The sequence below is a fragment of the Odontesthes bonariensis genome, chromosome 1 (genome assembly GCF_027942865.1).
Source record: "Odontesthes bonariensis isolate fOdoBon6 chromosome 1, fOdoBon6.hap1, whole genome shotgun sequence".
NCBI lineage: Eukaryota > Metazoa > Chordata > Actinopteri > Atheriniformes > Atherinopsidae > Odontesthes > Odontesthes bonariensis.
This window is the reverse complement of record NC_134506.1, coordinates 39,901,084-39,923,318: the sequence shown is the minus strand read 5'-3', so window position 1 is coordinate 39,923,318 and position 22,235 is coordinate 39,901,084. Positions and strand designations below refer to the sequence as shown.

At 44.6% G+C, this 22,235-nt stretch overlaps 1 protein-coding gene and 1 non-coding gene across 2 annotated transcripts in view; both read left to right on the top strand.

The window, feature by feature from the left end:
- Positions 1 to 22,235, top strand: part of nav2a (neuron navigator 2a) — a 242,925-nt gene that overhangs the window by 86,251 nt on the left and 134,439 nt on the right. The gene's annotated exons all lie outside the window — the stretch shown is intronic.
- On the top strand, positions 3,195 to 3,359 carry LOC142385893 (U1 spliceosomal RNA). Its single transcript, XR_012770267.1, has one exon. It is a non-coding gene; the product is annotated as a U1 spliceosomal RNA (small nuclear RNA).

Below are 22,235 nucleotides of genomic sequence, written 5' to 3'. Positions count from 1 at the left end.
TGATTGAATTAAAGTGGCACCCTGGGCTTAAACTGCTTGAATATGATGATCCGTCTGGCATCATGAGAATTGATAGTTTGAATTGTCAGCTTGCCCACTAACAGGGTTCGCATTATAGCTTTTTCTTTACATTTACTCAACTTTATTATACTAGAAAAAAAGAACATTTCAGCCTGTTTGGTGGCATTGTTGAAAGGCTTGCAGATACTTGTAGAAGCGGTTAGAAGATGGTGCACCCAGATCATGTGCCTTCTCACAAATATCTTCACCATGTAGCGGACTCTGACTGTTACACTTATCTGAGTCTGTTTATTTTTGATGAAACTTGAACAGCTTTCACTGCACCGACACGTCTCTCTGTTTGACCTGTAAGACTGAGTTTGTAGATCTTTGCTGGCCCATTCTTGACCTTTTCACACACGCTTTGTTGTTTCAGGAGCTTCTGATGGTTTGAAATGCTTGAGTTGGAAGGTGAGGACACACAGCCGAACACTTCAGCGCTTTGCCAAAGATAGTGTTAGGATCAGGTTTCTACGAGCTCAGCTTTTGTTCCTGGGTAGGTTTTCCTTTGTTTGCATAAGATTACGCTTATTCTGGAGAAAACATTTCTCTATATTATCACTTTGTGTACATGGTTTATTAGCACACTTTTAAAAGTAGAACTGTACACTTAGAATAAAAGGTGTAAATATGTATATGCCAGTTAAGAAAACATATTGCACTGTTGGAACTCAGTGTGAGGCACATGTAGTTTTCTGATTGACCACCAGAGGTCACTGCGTTCCTCCTAGATTATTTTCAGGACTCTCACTCTCAATGTATCACAGAGTACAGATGAGAAGCAAAAGTCATTTTTTTTTTATCTTGGCCATCGCTGCAAACAGTTGGATGTTGAGAAAGCTGAAGGCAACGATAAAGAGATTCAGGTGACCGTTTACCTTTTGCCCAGACTAACGTCAAACATGTATTATCTCGGTCTCATTCACTGGAGATAGAACCTGCAGAATCTTTGGTTCAGTTGTTTCTGTTGAGTTAAAAAGGCTGGTTGAGGGAGTCATGTGTGTGTGTTTGTAACCATCCCTGTAATTGCCAGTAAGTGGCTTAGCGGTATCTCAGCTCTGGTCCTCCTGATAAGGCTGTACTCTACCATTTCTTGTAAAACTGATAAGAACTTTTCTACATGTGACTTTGGAATAAAACTGCTCAAACTGGTCATTTGTGCAGGGCAACAAAAGAAAATCGCAAATATTGTGAATGATCATACTTTTTTTACCATTCTGTACCGATTTAGACCGTTTCCCTTGTAGTTTAAAGACACTGACACATTATTAAGTTCATGATAACGAATGGTCATTTATGATGATTTCCAGAGTGGGAATAATAAGTATATCCATCCATCTATCTGCAACTGAAGTTATTCTTCGTAGGTGTAGAAAAGAAGTGTGATGTTTAAGTTACTCAAACCTTCAGACTTAAGACAGACGGCTTAGAGGACTTAGATACAGTACTAAAAAGTACTACTTTAAATGTTTATCTCCCAATATATCCATCCATTTATCCATTATTTCAATATCTGTTTTATCCAGTTCAGAGTCGTGCAGGCTTGAGTCTATCCCAGCTACCATCGGGCGAGAGGCTGTGTACACAATCGCCAACACAGAGATGAACAGCCATGCATGCTCACACTCGCTCCTAGGGCCAATTTAGAATCTCCAGTTAACCTAACATGCATGTTTTTGGACTGTGGAAGGAAACCTGCAAAGAGCCCAAGCATGCATTGGGAAAACATGCTGTGAGATAACGGTCTATATATATTTTTTTAACCTTTAAAACTTACTCAATCAATGTAATACATTATTATGTATATTGAAAATAGTCCAATGTCATATTGAACTGTCTCACAAAAATACAGATTACTCTTTAACTCTTCTGAGCTCCAAATCTTGGATGGAAGTGACCTCAGTCTAACAGGTGGACTTGAGCCTGGCATAAAATAATGGATGGTGTTAGTAGTAATGATACAGAGACGGGCATCTGACCAGATACAGACCCATCCTGCTGTTACTTTAGTGTGTCCTCACTTCCATGTCCACCAGGTAGCTCTGAACTCAATGTCCTACAGTAACCCGGGCTGCCCCTGCCACTCTATAAGCTCAAATCCAAAGGCGTATGTGTTGCAGATGTGCTGTGTGGAGAGTAACTGCTGCAGGCTGCTCAATTTCTCCATTGATAAAATAAATTCACAACTCTACAACATAAAAATTCATGTAGAATATAGCATATACTTTGTTGTCTGTAGTAGATCAACCCTCATCTTACATTGAAGCTCCCAGATCAAGGAAGTGACGTCGAAGCAGCTTTAGCAGCAGAGAAGCTATTAGGCTTGTGTTGATAATAATAAACTCCTGGACTATGTACAAACTTCCAAATGCATCGTTTTGTGAGTACAGACCATATTTGTACTACTGTAGAAGTTTGGTGTCATAGCATGTGATTTTAGTGTGGTAATTTTGGAGATACTGCCAGGTTCCATTAGCGCTTGTACTAAGCTATTCGGGATAACTCAGTAACTCAGCTGATGTTCGGCCAAGATCGGAAAAACTTCGGGTGGGCTACTTGGCTGGATGTCACGGTTCAAATGACCCCAGGGTGAATCTACTCCGAACCATCCCTTTAATCTGCGTGTGGCACAGCTCCAGTTCTGCTGTGTCACTTCTGTGAAGCCATCGTTGGTGTTGGACCCCCAGCGACCTGCTGTTGTCCTTCTGTGGAGAGGTCAGAGATGGGACCAAGTCATACATGTGCAAGTCTCAAGTAAGTCCCAAGTCTTAGCTTTCAAGTCTCAAGTAAGTCCCAAGTAATTTTTTCTTGGGCAAGTCAAGTCCTGTAATAGGTCAAGTCACCTTATTATTGCAATTTTACCTGCAGAATCTGATCTTAATAAAGTGAAAAGACAAGATATAAGTAACTGTCAGTAAACATCATTGGCCAATGTGTCCAACCTGTCCACCCCATATCATATCAAGCTAACGTTAGCTAACTACCGACTAGGCTAACAGGATAATATTAGCTAATTTAACAAGCACTTACTCGTCAGAATGGCTCTTCAAATGACGAACAAAGTTCGAAGTTATGCTAGATGCTTAACACTCAAGTCATTCAAGTCATCGTGTCTCAAGTCAAGTCAAGTGCCGAGTTTTACCTGGCAGGGGAGATACCATGATCAAGAAGGTGGTTCACCCAGGGCGAGGCTCAGCCATTGCACCCTCGGCTGTGCTGACCTTTGCGAATTCCCCAAATGTGGGAATCTCGACTGCATAATTTCTGGTAGTGGGGGACTGCGTTCACGCTCTCCCCTGATTTCGTGGCGGCCGTGGCTCAGTGGTTAGAGTCGGTCGTCCAATAATCGGAAGGTTGGCGGTTTGATTCCCACTCTCTCCACTCAAAAAAAGATTGGTGGAACTGATAGCTGGAGGGGTGTCAGTCCACCTCCTTTTCATGACTGAGGTGCCCTTGAGCAAGGCACCGTACCCCCCATGCTCCCCGGGCGCTTCATGGCTGCCCAACGCTCCACGTTGGCAAGTGTCTATTAGTGTGTGACCCTGTGCATGTGTGTGTCAACAGGTGCCAATCTGGATGGGTTAAAAGCGGAGGACAAATTTCGTGTGTATGCATGTATGCATGACCAATAAATTGGATCTTAATCTTAATCTTTAACGTCCAAGTCCGAGTCGAGTCTCAAGTCTTTTATTTTATGTCAAGTCACAAGTCATCAAAACAGAGACTCGAGTCGACTTGAGTCCAAGTCACAGTGACTTGAGTCCCCATCTCTGGGAGAGGTGCTGTCAAAGCTTCACTGAAACACAACATGCAATAAACAGGTTGAAGTTGGGAGAACATGTCAGGAATTCATACTGAATGTTGCACTCAGGCTTATGGCTGATATCCTCCTCAAAAGGATGTTCTTTCCCCCCTTGTCCTTTATCCCTGCTTTTTCTCCTCCTCAGCATTGGTCTTCCATCTGTGTGTACTGGGGCGAGTGTGTGCTTTTCTTTGCTGGTGGTCCCTCAAATCAAGGAGGTCCGCCCATATGGCCCTATGTTTACCCAGCAGCCCCCTCTCCCAAACACTGCTGGCTTTAAATTAACAGGTAATTCGATGAAAGGTAATCTCAGCTCTTTCTCTTTCTCTTCCTCACTCTGAGGGATTTCTTTGCCTCCAGCCTCCCTGACTGCATGCTGCACGTTTCTGCAGTTTTATCTCCTTGTGTTGGCTTATTGCTTTCGTTGGCCATTATAGCTGGAACAACCAAATAAGTCCGCTGTTCGCTTCAGAGATGTTTGCGCTTTGGCAGCAGCCAAGCAAAGCACTACCCTGGGTTTTATGGTTAGCACATGAGAATAACATGGGTCTCTGTGTTCACTTTATTTGGTTTTCTTTATTCTTCAGGGGCATGATGCATGGCTCCGTTTATTCCGCTCCACTGTGGGCATGACACCTGATGCCCTCTTGTTATGCCTGTCTTGTCTCTTCCGTGCCTCTTACCCCTGATGCCTCACTACCCGCGAGTCTATTTATATGACTTGTTATCCGTGAGTGAAGCTTTCCTGGCAGGAGGCGCTGAGCGGTGCCAGCCCGGGAAAGAATGCTTGACACGGGCCTCCGCAGAAGGCATGGCCCAGGTCCCTGGAAGAATTGCTCACTTCCTCTCTGTGTTTCAGCTCATTATGTAAGCAAGTGACCTACTCAAACTGACACTCTGATGAACTCTTTGCAGAAGACCAGAATTACTAAAAAATAGTTTCTGTTCATGAGATGAAAAAAGTTTTAAGATTAGACTTGAAGTTTTCCAGAGATGTGTGGAAAAAGACTTGAAGTTGAAGTCATAAAGTTGACTAGAATCAATGAATTATTCATAAGCTTTAGTTTATAATCAATGTAATTCACTCTCTGGTGTGGCTTTAACTGTTTAAAATTTGGTTTGTTAAATAATATTTATATCAATTGATTAAGATTTTTATTTTATTACTTTTGCCCACTTATTTAAATGGTGTAAAATGATGAATTGACATCTCACCCTGTTGCCTTCATGTAGTTTGTGCACTGTTACATCACTTTGGGCGCAGAACAATTGAAACTTTCAACCAGATATGACGGATGAAATTCTGCTCATAAGCCCTGTATAAAGTTATTCTTCAAAGATGTAGACTTGGAGAATCTCTGAGCAGTATCTCGACTGTAATCTAAGAACGTCTGCCTCCGCTGCAGCCTTCAAAGAACCCTCTGATCGAAACTTACTTGGAGCAGAACTGGGTTAATACACCCCTCCAACAGCTGAAATGCAGTAAGCAGGTCAGGCTGAGGGGTGAAGTGGAACCTCAGTCACAGCTCTGAAAGAGATGGTGTTGGTGACATAGTGAAGGGGGCAGCATGCTAATTGGAAGGGAAGGAGGTGGCAGGATCAGGGTGTTGCACACCAGATGTTCAGCTATACGGGTCGAATGGAAAATAACCCATGTGGAGCCAAAGTTGTGAAGCTGGTTGATTCCCTTTATGTGGCCACTCCACCTCACAGCCTTCCATTAGAGGTTTTTGGGACATTTTTCATGGAAATTAAGACTGTATTTTACGTCATGGGTTTAATATAAATGAATCACTGTGTCTGGTCGCCCGGAGCATGTATTGAATTTATTTTGTATGACTTTGTGTGCGTGTATGAGTAAAGTTTTATACCTGAGATGTCATGGCGTGTTGGTCTCTTTGCCTCGAAACTCACGTCACTGTGACTGTGCCAGCTGTTAGAGGGAAATGGCTCCCCGGTGTGTGATGAATAAAAGAAAACTTAAATAAAGTAGGAATTGACTCTCAATAAAATGAAATGGACTATGACTGACTGCTTAAAAATAGCCACCAAGGAAGGCGACTTTCTCTGCAGATTTTTATTAATTATTCCTTTTATGAGACCAGTTTTGGCACAGAGACCCAAGGAAAAAGTGTATGATATGGAGGTTTTCTTTATTTTCTCTCCTGTAAAGCTACATGAGTGAGTTTAACATGCTGTGTTTACTCATTATGGGGGCCTGGAGGTCACAGAGAAATAACACGATAAAGATACTTTCATATCACCGGTTTGGAGGGAGCTTTATTCATAAAGAGAGAGGAAAACTCTGCAGATATCAACACAGTTGACTCCACAGTTTCCTGATGAAGTGGTTAGTAGAGTTTTAATTCCAGCTACAGATTTACTACTACTTTAAGAATAGATTAATTTATCTGAATCCTGAAGCTGGTCCGATTCACAGTTCCACAAAGCTTTATTGAATAACTTCATTAGTGCAGAATAAGTCAAAATATTTAGCATTTTATAACAAAAGACAATTAAGTCTTTTAAAAACAACTTTCATTTTTATTGTTGGGCCGTATATTGGTGTACAGGTGACGCACAGTGGTGGTGTTGCTTTACTGTTGACAGCAACTTAGCATTTATTTATAAAAACAAACTTAAAACATTGATAAAAATGTCAGCCATGCGTGTAATAGCTCTTTGATTTAGCCTCTTAAAAACTTAAATTCAGAGCGCTGACTGGCTGTTTTTTTTTTTTACTTTAGTGTTCATATCTGCGGTGCGATGTTCATCTCTGAACTGCAGAAAAAACACAATGTTGGTATTTTAGAACAATACTGTATTGCCATATTGTCAAGTGTTTTTGGTTCAGTTTTATGTGTGGTAATCTGAGCTCTGTTTCTTGTGTGTGCCACTGTGAGCTCTCAAGCTAGATACTGTATGTTTTTGTTTTTTTTAGGGTAATTTGTGTCAAAAATACTTATGCATGGTCACGCAAAGCTTCACTACAGATTCTGAATAAGGCACAACCTATGGAAGAGAGGGTTAGAGTGCGGGGAACCACTCAACTCCACTTTGCTCCTTAAAATTGCCGACTGTGAACAGAGGTTAAAAAGACGGGGCTGAAAAGGAAGCTATTGAACTCTCTCTTTGTGGTATTTCGACCAAAGCATGTCACATTTCATTAGGATCTCTGCAAATTCTGTCAGCTTATCTGAAAAGGGCATTTTAAATCTCTTTTGATCAGGAATTATTATGCTTAATTATGTTGAGAACCCCACTCGGGAATCATTGGTGGTCCTGAACTCCCTGTTCATCAACCACAGCGACACCTCCAACCACAACATGAGCAGCATGTGCGTCACTCAGGCACTAATAAAAACATGACAGCCACTCCTTTTCCGTCTTGCTCACATGTGCCTGTTTCACTACGTGCATATATTTAGCTGTTTGGGCTGTTTGTAAAGACAATAAAACTGAGCCCCATGCTGGGTTTCTGCTTTTAGGTGTTGAAGATCAAATGTTCCCCTTTTTTATATGTTTCCAATCAGTCCATATTACTAAAAAGAAGAAAGAGATTGGGATGTGTTGCCCTGGTGTGCATAAGAAAGCTTAATAAACTTGATATTTAGTGATGCAGCTGCTTTCCCTTTAGTTCAATCCAAAGTCAATCCGACTCCCGTGGACACAGGGTTTTAAAGGATTTCTCTGTATTGATACGATCCGACTTCAGCAGAGGTTTTTTTCATTTTTATTAAAATGCCAATTTACCTCCGCACAGAGCCATTTATAGCTGTCACTATTCATTTTTATTTTACATCTCAACTCATTAAGCACTCTTTCCTTTGCACTTGGAAATACAGCCTTACCCAATATGGAAATATGCATGCATAGTGGAAAGGGGAGCTTTGAAGGCTGACGCCTTTCCCCCTCTGTTGCAAGCACATTTGTTTATTTACTGATATTGCCAGTGCTGTCAGCACAGTGTCAAAATAGTCTAAAGTTGTAGTTGTTGTGTTTGATTACAGTATTTCTCCATATATGTTCCCGTATATACGGAACCTTCAGTCGCTCCTTAGGACCGGTTTCAGATCCACTTTGGTCCTCATGCGTGAAAGTATATTAAGGCTGTGAGCAGCTTCTGTCTGCTGCTGCCATGCGTGCTGAGTGCCTAATGAGCAGAAATGGCTCTCCCTGCTGTTTTCTATGCTTTTCAGCCGTTTCATCGATATACTGCGGAGCGAGGTGGGATGTTACCATGGAAACAACAGACAAAGACCATGACCAGGGATGTATGTGAGCTGTAGAGGCCTCCCTGGAGAAGCATTTTGCATTATGAGTGTTGAGCCCCAGATCACGAGACTGCTGTCATTTTCAGCAGCATTTACTTCTTTTGTTGTTTCGTAAGGAGACTCCAGATGTCTCCAGATGTCAGATCTATTTTTGTAGTTGTGATGCCTCCACCATCCAACATACAACTGTTTTTTATTTACCTGAGGAGACGCAGCCTCATCATAGCACCAATACCATTTTTTTTATGTGTTACCAACCCATCATACATGTTTTGAGACAGCTGTGAGGGAAGAGGTGCCCGTTACTATAAATGTAAATTAAAATATTATATCTGCTTTGCACATGGTGGGTTTTCCACTCAGTGCTCGGGCGGTTTGAAGATAAGCACAGCACAGCCGCGTCGAACGAATTTAGTAATTAGTTAACTATCGGCACGGATTCTTCATAATGACTTGAAAGAAACCGTTTTCTGCACATTTCAAGATTAACATTTCAAACGCTGATGAAGCTGCTGTGGAATCATTAGTCCACCATGAGAATCTTCAGCGGGGGAGCTCTGTGCCTCTTTCACAGGAGAAATGATTCACTCATTATTCTCTATAAAATCTTTAGTCAACAGTATAAATTCAGCATTATTTTCGACTCTTAATGCTGTTTGTCTTGTTTCATTCAGATCTGATTGAATACAGTTTATCCCCACAGCTCTTTAGCTAAGCAGATATGACTGGAGCCGTTATGGCAGCGGCTCACAGATGTTTGAGTTTCTGACTGTTTTGAGCTTATTGCCGTGTCTTCCTCTGACATGTTTGATATTCAAATTCAAACTTTTTAAGAAATACTTAATACCTAAAACTGTAAAATACATAAACGTTTTTAGATAACATACATTTTTAGCACACATGAAATGTATTTTTTATATAAAATACAAGATGGAAAATCCAAACAACAAACTATATATGAATTTATAGCAGAACCACATGTATCACATATAGACACACATGGTTTTACTGTAAACGGAAGCTAACAAACAAACATGGTTGTACCTTTACCCATAAGTCACAGTTGGAAATCATAATTGCTGGTATTCAGACCTTTCTGAAAAGGGAGAGTTGTCTCCTGCAAAATTTACTTAAAAACACAACACTTTAGTCTTTTAAGATGGAAAAATTAGGGTTCCCCTCCTGTGTATCACAGCGGTTTGGTCTGCCAGCTCTCAATTTCTTTAACTTCTTCCAGAGGTGGCAGAGCCTCAGTTAAAAACTGAGAAATAAGAATTTATCCGACACAGCATCTCTACCACCAGATAGGGGGAAAAAAAAATAATAATCTGTTATCTCCCATATGTGTATTTATACCCGATTCAATTAGAAACTCAGGTTTTTATGTTAAAATACTTTATCATTTGTTGAATTTGTACACTTTGTACACTTCACTCTGCCTTGAATGGATCTTGCAACACAAACTCCTATATTGGGAATCAAGGCACTAAAGGGTAGATACGCAATATTTTTATCCCCCGTACAGCAGCTGAAACGTTTTGCTATGTTAACATCTTGCAGTGTTACATGTGCTTGTCGTGCATGTGTGCCGCTGATGATCCGAACGGAGCAAACAAACTGCCAGATTAATAGTTTTATTTCCTCTCACAATCTTGATTTTATGTTTTTAACTGAGACGTGGCTCGACAAAAACACAGCAAATGCAGTCCTGATTGAGTCTAGTCCACCTCACTTCAATTTTGTGTCTGAAACACGAGAAAACCAGAGGGGTGGGGGTGTTTGTGCCATGTTCAGGGACAATATACCCACCCACAAGTTGTCATTTGGGTTTTTTTCATCGTTTGAGTATGTGTCATTCAAAATGGAGATAAAACAATCTTCCATACTTTATATCACCATTTATAAACCACCACAGAATTGTTTTATTGATGATTTTACTGAACTACTTTCAATTGTGTGCACTGCTTTTGACTGTTTAGTCATAACAGGGGACTTGAATGTGCATGTGGACGTAGCGCATAACAAGCAAGCTAAAGAGCTCACTGCTGTCCTTGAAATGTTTGGTCTAACTCAGGATGTGACTGAGCCCACCCACAACAGAGGGCACACTCTAGATGTGCTCATTTCAAGGGGTGTTGTTATTTCAAACGTGAATGTCGTTGATGTTGCTTTATCTGATCATTTCTGTGTTTTCTTCGACCTATCTACTTTACCCAAAACACCAGCTGGGTCTGCAGTTGTTCGGGGAAGACTCATTAATGACAGAACAGGGACACAGTTTATGGAAATGATTAGGTTTGAGAACACCCTGTGTTCTGATGTTGATGATCTGTTGAACTCTTACACATCAAGTCTCTTAAATGTTTTGGATACCATTGCTCCTGTCAAGGTTAGAATGGTTAAAAGTAGGCAAAGGGCGCCATGGAGGAAAGAAGAGTCGGTCAGGGCACAGAAAAGGGAGTGCCGGAGAGCCGAACGGAAATGGCGCAAGTCAAAGCTCCAGGTTCATTATGAGACTTACAAAGAAAAGCTATGTGTGTTCAACCAGACTTTGCGTAGAACAAGGGAGAGTTATTTTTCTGAAATCATCAAAAACTGCAGTAACAACTCTCGTGTCCTGTTTGCTACAGTAAACAGATTAACAAACCCTCCAGTTTCACTGCCTTTAGAACTCATTTCTACATCTAAGTGTAATGAGTTTGCAATATTCTTTAATGACAAAGTTCAAGGCATTAAAAATGCAATAATTTCCACAACACAAATAACTACTCTGCAGCCAGCTAGACACCTAGAGCTGACACATTTCACACCTGTTACTGACAAAACAGTCGAAGAGACCATCTGCAGTCTGAGTTCATCAACGTGCTGCCTTGATGAGTTGCCCACTAGATTCCTAAAGTCTGTGCTGAGCAGTTTGTTACCACAACTTGCTCATCTAGTCAACATCTCACTCCAGATTGGAACATTTCCAAAGGCCTTAAAAACCGCTGTCATTAAGCCTCTTCTAAAGAAGAGCAATCTTGATGCCACAGTACTGAACAACTACCGGCCCATATCAAACCTGCCATTCTTAGGCAAAGTCCTAGAAAAAGTTGTATACCAACAGCTTAGTGACTTTCTCCTGTCTAACAATGCTTTTGATACTTTCCAATCAGGCTTTAGGCCCCACCACAGCACTGAGACAGCTCTGATCAAGGTGACAAATGACATCCACCTGAACACAGATGCAAGTAGAGTCACAGTCTTAGTTCTGCTGGACCTGAGTGCTGCCTTTGACACAGTTGACCATGCGATCTTATTACAGAGGTTAGAAGACTGGGTGGGAATCTCTGGTCGTGCTTTAAACTGGTTCAAGTCCTATATGGAGGACAAGAAATATTTTGTTGAAATTGGTAACTGTGTCTCAGACCAAATGGCTATGATCTGTGGGGTTCCTCAGGGGTCAATCCTGGGACCCGTATTGTTCAATCTGTACATGCTTCCACTAGGCCAGCTAATACGCAGCTATAATGTGTCCTACCACAATTATGCAGATGACACTCAGATCTACGTGTCACTGACGGCAGGAGAACACGGGCCTGTAGATACATTGTGTCGCTGCATCGAACAGATCAGTGTGTGGATGCAAAACAATTTCCTCCAGCTAAACTCAGACAAAACTGAAATCATTGTCTGTGGCCCACAGAAACAAAGAGAAAGTGTTTCAGTCACCTTGAGACTCTCTCTCTAAAACCTAACTATCAAGTTAGAAATCTCGGGGTAATATTGGACTCAGACCTGAACTTTAACAGCCACATTAAATCTGTAACATCAGCAGCTTTTTACCATCTAAAAAACATTGCCAGAATCAAAGGAATAGTGTCTAAACCAGACTTAGAGAGACTGATCCATGCGTTTGTCTCCAGCAGGTTAGACTACTGTAACGGCCTGCTCACTGGGCTCTCTAAACGGGCTGTAAGACAGCTGCAGTACATCCAGAACGCTGCTGCTCGAGTCCTGACTAGAACCAGGAAATACGACCATATTAGTCCAGTGCTCAGGTCTCTGCACTGGCTTCCTGTCGCTCAGAGAATAGACTTTAAAACAGCTCTGCTTGTGTACAAGTCTCTTCACGGTCAAGCGCCAAAGTACATCTCTGACATGTTAGAGCCATATGAACCAACTCGGGCTCTGAGAACCTCAGTGAGGGGTCTCCTGCTGGTGCCCAGAGTCAGGACTAAACAAGGTGAGGCTGCGTTTCAGTTTTATGCCCCTAAAATCTGGAACAGTCTTCCAGAAGATGTGAGACAGGCCTCAACTCTGACAATGTTTAAATCCAGGCTGAAAACAGTTCTATTTAGCTGTGCATATGACACCTGAAAGTATTTTATTTGCACTCTTCACTTTTTAATTAATTAATGATTATTTTAATGGGTTTTAAATTTCTTTCTTTTTTAATTTCTTTCTTTTATTTTTTATTTTTATTCCTTTTTAATGGTTTTATTGCCTTCTTGTGATTTTATGTAGCTGTAAAGCACTTTGAATTGCCCTGTGTATGAATTGTGCTCTATAAATAAAATTGCCTTGCCTTGCCTTGCCTTGCCTTGCCTTGCCTTGCCTACACTGCTTTCTTCGGTTAAAAAGACGAGAGACAAAACCAGAACCAGGATCTACGAGCTACCTGAAGGTGTCCAACTTAGTGGAGGTTATTCTTTGAGTTCTCCAGATTTTGTTGCTCTGATGTCCTTCTCCATGTTTATTAGTTTAATTGCTGATTCTATATCATAACCGTTGGGATGAGTATTTGTGGTTATTTGTCTCTCTATGAGCCGCCTGTGATGGACTGGTGACTTGGCGAGGTGTACCCTGCCTCTCGCCTTATGACAGATGGAAAAAGCTCCAGTTCACATGACCCTGAACAGGATAAAGTGGTTATAGAAAATAGTTGGATGGTTATGTTGCACAAATCTGAAGTTTGAGTTTCAAAACTTAATCATATTTCCATCCATCCATCCATTATCTTCCGCTGGTCCGGGGATCGGGTCGCGGGGGCAGCAGCTTGAGCAAAGAGACCCAGACGTCCCTGTCCCCGGCCACTTCCTCCAGCTCTTCTGGGGGGACCCCGAGGCGTTCCCAGGCCAGCCGAGAGACATAGTCTCTCCAACGTGTCCTGGGTCTTCCCCGGGGTCTCCTCCCAGTGGGACGGGCCCGGAACACCTCACCGGGGAGGCGTCCAGGAGGCATTCTCACCAGATGCCCGAGCCACCTCATCTGACTCCTCTCGATGCGGAGGAGCAGCGGTTCTACTCCGAGCCCCTCCCGGATGACCGAGCTTCTCACCCTATCTCTAAGGGAGAGCCCAGACACCCTGCGGAGGAAACTCATTTCGGCCGCTTGTATTCGCGATCTCGTTCTTTCGGTCACTACCCACAGCTCGTGACCATAGGTGAGGGTAGGAACATAGATTGACCGGTAAATCGAGAGCTTCGCCTTCTGGCTCAGCTCCTTCTTCACCACGACGGGCCGGTGCAGAGCCCGCATCACTGCAGACGCCGCACCAATCCGTCTGTCAATCTCCTGTTCCATTCGTCCCTCACTCGTGAACAAGACCCCGAGATACTTGAACTCCTCCACTTGGGGAAGGATCTCATTCCCGACCCGGAGAGAGCATTCCACCCTTTTCCGGCCGAAGACCATGGTCTCAGATTTGGAGGTGCTGATGGTCATCCCAGCCGCTTCACACTCGGCTGCGAACCGCTCCAGTGAGAGCTGAAGGTCACGGCCTGACGACGCCAACAGAACCAAATCGTCCGCAAAAAGCAGAGACCCGATTCTAAGGTTGCCAAACCGGACCCCCTCGACGCCCTGGCTGCGCCTAGAAATTCTGTCCATAAAAATTATGAACAGAATCGGTGACAAAGGGCAGCCCTGACGGAGTCCAACCCTCACAGGAAACATGTCCGACTTACTGCCGGCAATGCGGACCAGACTCTGACACCGGTCATACAGGGACCGAACAGCCCATATCAAGGAGTCCGGCACTCCATACTCCCGGAGCACCCCCCACAAGAGTCCCCGAGGGACACGGTCGAACGCCTTCTCCAAGTCCACAAAACACATGTAGACAGGTTGGGCGAACTCCCATGCTCCCTCCAGGATCTTGCGGAGGGTGAAGAGCTGGTCCACTGTTCCACGGCCAGGACGAAAACCACACTGCACCTCCTGAATCCGAGATTCGACTATCCGGCGGATCCTCCTCTCCAGTACCCCCGAAAAGACCTTACCAGGGAGGCTGAGGAGTGTGATCCCCCTATAGTTGGAACACACCCTCCGGTCCCCCTTTTTAAAGAGGGGGACCACCACCCCAATCTGCCAGTCCAGAGGCACTGCCCCCGATGTCCACGCGATGCTGCAGAGGCGTGTCAACCAAGACAGCCCCACAACATCCAGAGCCTTGAGGAACTCAGGACGGACCTCATCCACCCCCGGGGCCTTGCCACCGAGGAGTTTTTTGACCACCTCGGCAACCTCAGCCCCAGAAATGGGAGGTCCCACGTCCGAGCTCCCCAACTCTGCTTCCTCATCGGAAGGCGTGTCGGTAGGATTGAGGAGGCCCTCGAAGTACTCCCCCCACCGACTCACGACGTCCCTAGTTGAAGTCAGCAGAGCCCCGCCCTCACCATACACGGTGTTGACGGTGCACCGCTTCCCCCCCCTGAGCCGCCGGATGGTGGACCAGAATCTCCTCGAGGCCGTCCGGAAATCGTTCTCCATGGCCTCCCCGAACTCCTCCCAAGCCCGAGTTTTTGCCTCAGCAACCGCCGAGGCTGCGTTCCGCTTGGCCTGTCGGTACCCATCAGCTGCTTCCAGAGTCCCACTGGCCAAAAAGGCCCGATAGGACTCCTTCTTCAGCTTGACGGCCTCCCTCACCACTGGGGTCCACCAGCGGGTTCGGGGATTGCCGCCACGACAGGCACCGACCACCTTGCGGCCACAGCTCCGGTCGGCCGCCTCAACAATGGAGGCACGGAACATGGCCCATTCGGGCTCAATGTCCCCCACCTCCCCCGGGACATGGTTGAAGCTCTGCCGGAGGTGGGAGTTGAAACTCCTCCTTACAGGGGATTCCGCCAGCCGTTCCCAGCAGACCCTCACAATACGTTTGGGCCTACCAGGTCTGACCGGCTTCCTCCCCCACCAGCGGAGCCAACTCACCACCAGGTGGTGATCAGTTGACAGCTCCGCCCCTCTCTTCACCCGAGTGTCCAGGACATACGGCCGCAAGTCCGATGATACGACTACAAAGTCGATCATCGAGCTGCGGCCTAGGGTGTCCTGGTGCCAAGTGCACATATGGACACCCTTATGCCTGAACATGGTGTTCGTTATGGACAATCCGTGACGAGCACAGAAGTCCAACAACAAAACACCACTCTGATTCAGATCGGGGGGGCCGTTCCTCCCAATCACGCCCCTCCAGGTCTCACTGTCATTGCCCACGTGAGCATTGAAGTCCCCCAGCAGGACGAGGGAGTCTCCCGGAGGAGCACTCTCTAGTGCCTCCTCCAGGGACTCCAAAAAGGGTGGGTACTCTGAACTGCCGTTCGGTGCATAAGCACAAACAACAGTCAGGACCCGTCCCCCCACCCTAAGGCGGAGGGAGGCTACCCTCTCGTCTACCGGGGTGAACCCCAATGTACAGGCGCACAGCCGGGGGGCAATAAGTATGCCTACACCTGCTTTACGCCTCTCACCGCGGGCAACTCCAGAGTGGAAGAGAGTCCAACCCCTCTCGAGGAGGCTGGTTCCGGAGCCCAAGCCATGCGTCGAGGTGAGTCCGACTATATCTAGCCGGAACCGCTCAGCCTCGCGCACCAGCTCAGGCTCCTTCCCCAGCAGAGAGGTGACGTTCCACGTCCCAAGAGCCAGCTTCAGTAGCCGAGGATCAGACCGCCAAGGTCCCTGCCTTCGGCTGCCGCCCAGCTCACATTGCACCCGACCCCCATGGCCCCTCCCACGGGTGGTGAGCCCGTAGGAAGGGGGACCCGTGTCGTTTCTTCGGGCTGTGCCCGACCGAGCCCCACGGGCACAGACCCGGCCACCAGGCGCTCGCCGGCGGGCCCCACCCCTGGGCCTGGCTCCAGGGGGAGGCCCCGGTGACCCGCGTCCGGGCAAGGGAACACGGCGTCCAAAAGTATCACTCATCATAGGGGTCTTGTGAGCTGTTCTTTGTCTGGTCCCTCATCTAGGATCTGTTTGCCATGGGTGACCCTACCAGGGGCTTAAAGCCCCAGACAACATAGCTCCCAGACTCATTGGGGCACGCAAACCCCCCCACCACGGTAAGGTGACAGCTCAAGGGGGAGTAATCATAATCATATTTTAACTACTGATTTTATCTGATTTGATCTTTTGTTCTTATCCCTTTCTTTTTTGTTCAAAATTTAAATCGTGCTTTTTATTTCTACTGTTTTAATGTCTCTGTTAAGCACTTTGAATCGCCTTGTTGTTGAATTGTGCTGTACAAATGAACTTGCCTTGCACCTTTAAATGGCAACCATTTTGTTGCACACCAGTAAAAATGGTTTGGGGGGAATTATGTGAAAAACCGAAAGAGAAATTGGATGGTTGATATTTTCACACGTTTTTTCTTATGAATTGTGGGTGTTCTGTCAAAATGTAGAGTTTTTTTTTTTTTTTTTTTTTTTTTTTTTTTAATGATTTCATGTGGACCGACCTTTAAGTTAATAAGCTCAAATGCACAGGTTTAATACTGAGTCAAAGGCTGAACCGGCCTGCAGCTACAATGGACCTAATCCTCATCAAAGGACCCACAGAGAGCAATGGGTCAATGTCCTCACAGACATTGACAGAAAGAAATGAAACCAGAAAGGGAAATTGGAATAGATGAGAATGAAGCTGATGTCATGGGCAGATTGGAAAGGTCGATGGATCGTGAACTCATTTAGGAGCCAGTTGGAATTGTGCCAAATTAGAAAGACTAACAGATTACTCTCACATCTTCCTCTCATCACAGCCTCCAGCAGACTGAACCCGTGCATGGTGGAGAAGTATACTGATTGACTACCTCATGTTAGTCAGTCTCCAGTGTTGAGCACAGTAATTACGCCTCTGTTTCTCCTTGAGAGCCAGTTGGATGTGGAGATCTCAGGAGGAGGAGAACCATGCTGATTAGATTTGATTTGAGTCATGCCTCTCAGCTGCTCCGAGCATGTGCCCGTTCTGCCGACAGCTGCACAGAAACTCTGACATCTTCATCAGGGAGCTCCTTCAGTTTGAGTGGCTTGTTTCAAACAAGGTCAATCTAATTTAATTTTCCTGACAGTTTTGAATCAGAAATGCCAGTTAAATTGAATATCAGGTTTGGAGTCATGGGTGCAGATCTATGAGGAATGGAAAAAGGAGATCAGTGAGAACATGTTTTTAAGGCCATCACGAGGACTTTTCCATCACTCTTCAATGTGAAATCTTGAAGATCTACTTTAACCATTTCAAGCAGTCTTGGTAAATATCTGCTTAAACTTTTGAGACACTGGAGTACATACACGAAGCCCTTATCCTTTGCGGTTTTCTTGCTATATTCTATATTCTTGCTATTAATCACTAAGTGTAGATGGATCCTCCTGTACAATGTGCAGTGGTTAACTCCGACCTCAGTCTCTCATAAAGCCCTCTGAGCATTTAAAGCATACAGGACGCACCGAGTTGGGTTCTTTTCCAACAACCGACCCTCTCCTGAGGCTAGAACAGATGAAAGCAGCTATGGGATCTTTGGAAAGCGTTTAGTTAGCCTCTTCTGGTTTGCATCCGTCTTTGTCAGCTTATACTTACTGCTGCACAACTCTCAGTGGGTCTGGAGTCTGGTGGAGCTGTGCCAGCTCAGCAGAAGTGGTGCGGGCACACAGCCAACAGCAGTCTGGACCAGCTCCAAAAGTCAGCCATCATACCTGCTTAAATGCAGTAGAAAAACCTGGTGAGCTCCACTTAACCACTGGAATAGATTATTCAAGTGTTTTGTAAAGATGTGCTGTGAGCATTTGGTGGGCTCACCTATGCTGGGATTTCTCTACCTTTCCCGGATGTTCCTTCAAATATTTATATATTATATTTATAATATTTATAAGAAGGACATTTAACTTAATGTACAATTTAATTTAATTGATATGGTTTTCTTAAAAACTATGGAATAAGACAAAGTAGTGTGCAGAGTGTATTCACTTTCATACACTCCCACATTGCAAGGTTTCATTTTATGAAGTGGAGGAGTTCAAGTATGTCAGGGTCTTGTTCACGAGTGAGGGACCAATGGAGCGGGAGACAGGAAGCTCGGTGCAGCGTCAGCAGTGATGCGGTCTCTGCACCGGCCTGTCGTGGTGAAGAAGGAGCTGAGCCAGAAGGCGAAGCTCTCGATTTACCGGTCAGTCTATGTTCCTACCCTCACCTATGGTCACGAGCTGTGGGTAGTGACCGAAAGAACGAGATCGTGGATACAAGTGGCCGAAATGGGCTTCCTCCCTTAGAGACAGGGTGTGAAGCTCGGCCATCCGGGAGGGACTGAGGTGGCTCGGGCATCTGGTTAGGGTGCTTCCTGGACGCCTCCCTGGTGAGGTGTTCCGGGCCCGTCCCACTGGGAGGAGGCCCCGGGGAAGACCCAGGACACGTTGGAGAGACTATAGCTGCATTCGCACTGTAGGAACCTTTGGCAGTTCCTGTAACCTTTTCAGGAACGGGGCCGTTTTTTCCCGCTCTCGCACATACAGGAACTCGGGGCCATGTCCCTCAGTTCCTGGAACCATTTTTAGCTCCTTCTCCTCAGTTGGGTCTGTTCTGGTTTCTATAGGAACACATCTGACGGAGGTGTTTGGTGGTCGGTAGCTCCGCCCCTTGTCATGTTGTCAGGCTGAAATGTTTCCTCATACGACACAGGCACAACCGGCTCGTGTTTAATAAGTTAAACTGACACGTGGTCTCCTTTGTCTACGGCGCTCTGCTCTCCTTCCTTCATGAAACGAAGAAGTATGGCCTGCGCTCCATCCTTCGTCTCCTGACTCTCTCTGTGAGCTCTTCCAACCTCCATGTTAGACGCCCGATGTGATCGTCCATGATTAATATCACCATCATGCAGACCATGAACACCGTGGCCTCCCCGCTCTCCATGTTAGCTTCTGTGTGGTGTTTTTTTCTTCTCTCCTTACTTTTACCGGGTTTTGTTTTGTTCTGTTTTGTTGTTGAATGTGGTGCTAAAGTAACACGTCGCTGTCGCAGACGGTTGCGTTGCGTTGCGTTCATGTGCGAATGCAGACTGAAACAGTTCCCCTGGGGAAGGACAGTTATCAGAACGAAATTTGAGGAGGACCATTCTTAGAACGGCGTTCTTAGAACTACTCTGTCCGAATGCGGCTAATGTCTTTCGGCTGACCTGGGAACTCATGGGGTTCCCCCGGAAGAGCTGGAGGAAGTGGCCAGGGACAGGGTTGTCTGGGCTTCTTTGCTCAAGCTGCTGCCCCCGCGACCCGACCCCCGGAGAAGCAGCAGATAATGGATGGATGGATGGGTATTAAAACTGTTTTGTAAAGAATACCATAAGGCTACATCCCACAATATAATGATATAAATACACAGTAGCATGGTGGTTTTATAAATGACCACCTGTAAAATATTGTGATGCAAGCTCAAGTGAGAAAACTGGTTGATTACAGAAAACAATGTCATCCAACACAGATCAGTTTACAGTATATTGAGGGACTGAACTTGTACGCTTAGGTTCCTCTAGCATTGCAACTATGATATTCCAGGAACTGGAATAATGGAAAATACGAAGGATGTTTACAAATCTAACACAAATTAAATTACCTAAAGATATGGTTGAAATGGTTATGAATAGTTAACATTTTCATTACATCAGTTATTATTAAACACAGTTTCAGTCCATTCAAACCTTGGAAACCTCAACAAAGTTGATCTGCAGCGAAACTAAACCACAATTCCATCACAAATGAACACATGTGGACATGAAGTAAATTCTGGAAATATATGTGAAATTACAGGAAAACTGTAAAATGACAGAAAGTGTAGTTAATTTTTACTGTGTATTATTATTTGTATAGTATTATATGATATAAAGTTCTAAGATCTAAACAATATATAGTGGTAAATGTCAGATAAAGAGAAGCTATGCATGATTTTCTACTAACTCATAGGATAATTTGTTTAGACTAATATTTTTATGTCACGAAGCATCCTCAAGAGATCAATTGATGAAGGGAGCTGAGTATCCAGGCTCAGATTAAAGCTTTATTTCAGCCTCTTTGTGTACGTGTGAGGTCATTCCCCTTTTCTTCCTCTTCTCTCCAAGGCTTTATAATGTTCAGCAAGGGAATGGGTCGTGTTGATTTCACCCTCATTTGGCTTAGGGGCAAAGGCAGAAGGAAGAGCCATCTCCAGGATGGCATCAATATCCTGGGGTTAGTATTGACCAATGACAAAGCAGGAACTCATAGAGGAAATCATACATACTTCATGATCCAATATACACCCGTTATGGCTTTTCCCATAGACGCAGGGTAAACTGAGATTATCTCCTGTCACTTTTTATTTCCTCTTATTGCATCTGTGTTGCCCCAAGGCCTGTGTAAATAATGACTCTCATCACTGCTGTTTTTTTTTTGTTTTTTTTTTTTTGTCCAGCGGGGCCTCACTTAAACACACTCAGTGGCTGAGTCTGGATTCTCTTGAGCTGGCTCAGTTGGTCAACCGGTCAACAGGCCAGTTAATTGCAAAGCACCAGTTGACCGCATTGAAACTGACAGTGATTCTTTCCTTTTCTACACACACTTAATCCCATTCAGGGTTGTAGAAGGGGATTGGAGCTGGAGTGCCTTGGACAGAAGGCAGAGAAACCCAGTGGCTGGATAAGATGCCAGATCATTGCACGACTTTGTGTTGACATTGAAGGCCAGTATGTACAAAATGTGGCTTCTCTAAACTCACACTTTCCATGTTGGAATTCCATGAAGGAACAATTGACAAGATGATTCCACTGAGTATTTATTTTGGGAGAAGACTGCTGCTCCATTTGTTGAATTTGTTGGATAATTGACCTTTCACTTGTAATAATCTCAACTTCTCAGACCTCGAATAGGGGTGTATAGTATAATGGTGAGTCATCTCTGAGGAGAAGTCGTACTCTGTCCTTTTCCCATCGAGCCCTTTAGGAATTCTTTCCTTTCTGCCAGTGAAGCCAATTATTCCAGACAGCGCTGCTCAACAAGGGGAGGGAGAGCATAGGGGAGGGAGAGCTCATTCTCAGCTACCCCCGTGGTGCATGACGCAGTCTATTATTCTATATTTTACTTCCAAATAAATTCATTCAGGCTTCACAGAAGTGAGGAGCTCCTGAGAGTTGATTTAAAATCGCTGCACGTGTGTGCCATCGGATGTCAGCTGAGGAGTTTTTGAGGAGCTGCCTGGAGGTGACTGACAGCGGCGGGTGGAGGGTCCCAGACTGCAGACTATAGGGCTCATCAAAAGTTTAGCATCACTGCAACTGGTTGGCGTTTACAAATTCAATTTGTCGTATGCTCTGAATGCTAAAGGTAATGTCCAGTTTGCCTGTGCAGCCTTTCTGCCCGTAGCACAAACATAGCAACATACAGAGGAATCGCTGGGTTGAACCGTTGTCTGTTAAATAGTTTGACAGCACATTAAAGGTGGAAACCTTTAGATAACACAATGCAACAACAGGTCAGTTAAAAGGGCTTTATATTAAAGATAAAATGCAATAAAACAAAATGTATCAACAACATGGTGAAGAAAAATAGACAAAACAGAGTTAAAGATACAGTGCAGTGAAAACTTATGCTTCAGTATAAGTGTTGATATTTGATACATACCTGCACATCTCTGCAGGTTTGTTCCACACATATGATCAAAAGCACCTACTCCACATTAGTATTTAACTTAAAGGACAGATGCAAACCTTTTCTGGAAGACTTGAAACACCTTGAAGGTTTATAACATACCAGAAGATCGGAGCTGTATTTGGCCTTAAGCCATTCAAAGCTCCATAAAACCAGCAGCAGTATTTGTTTTTAATATCA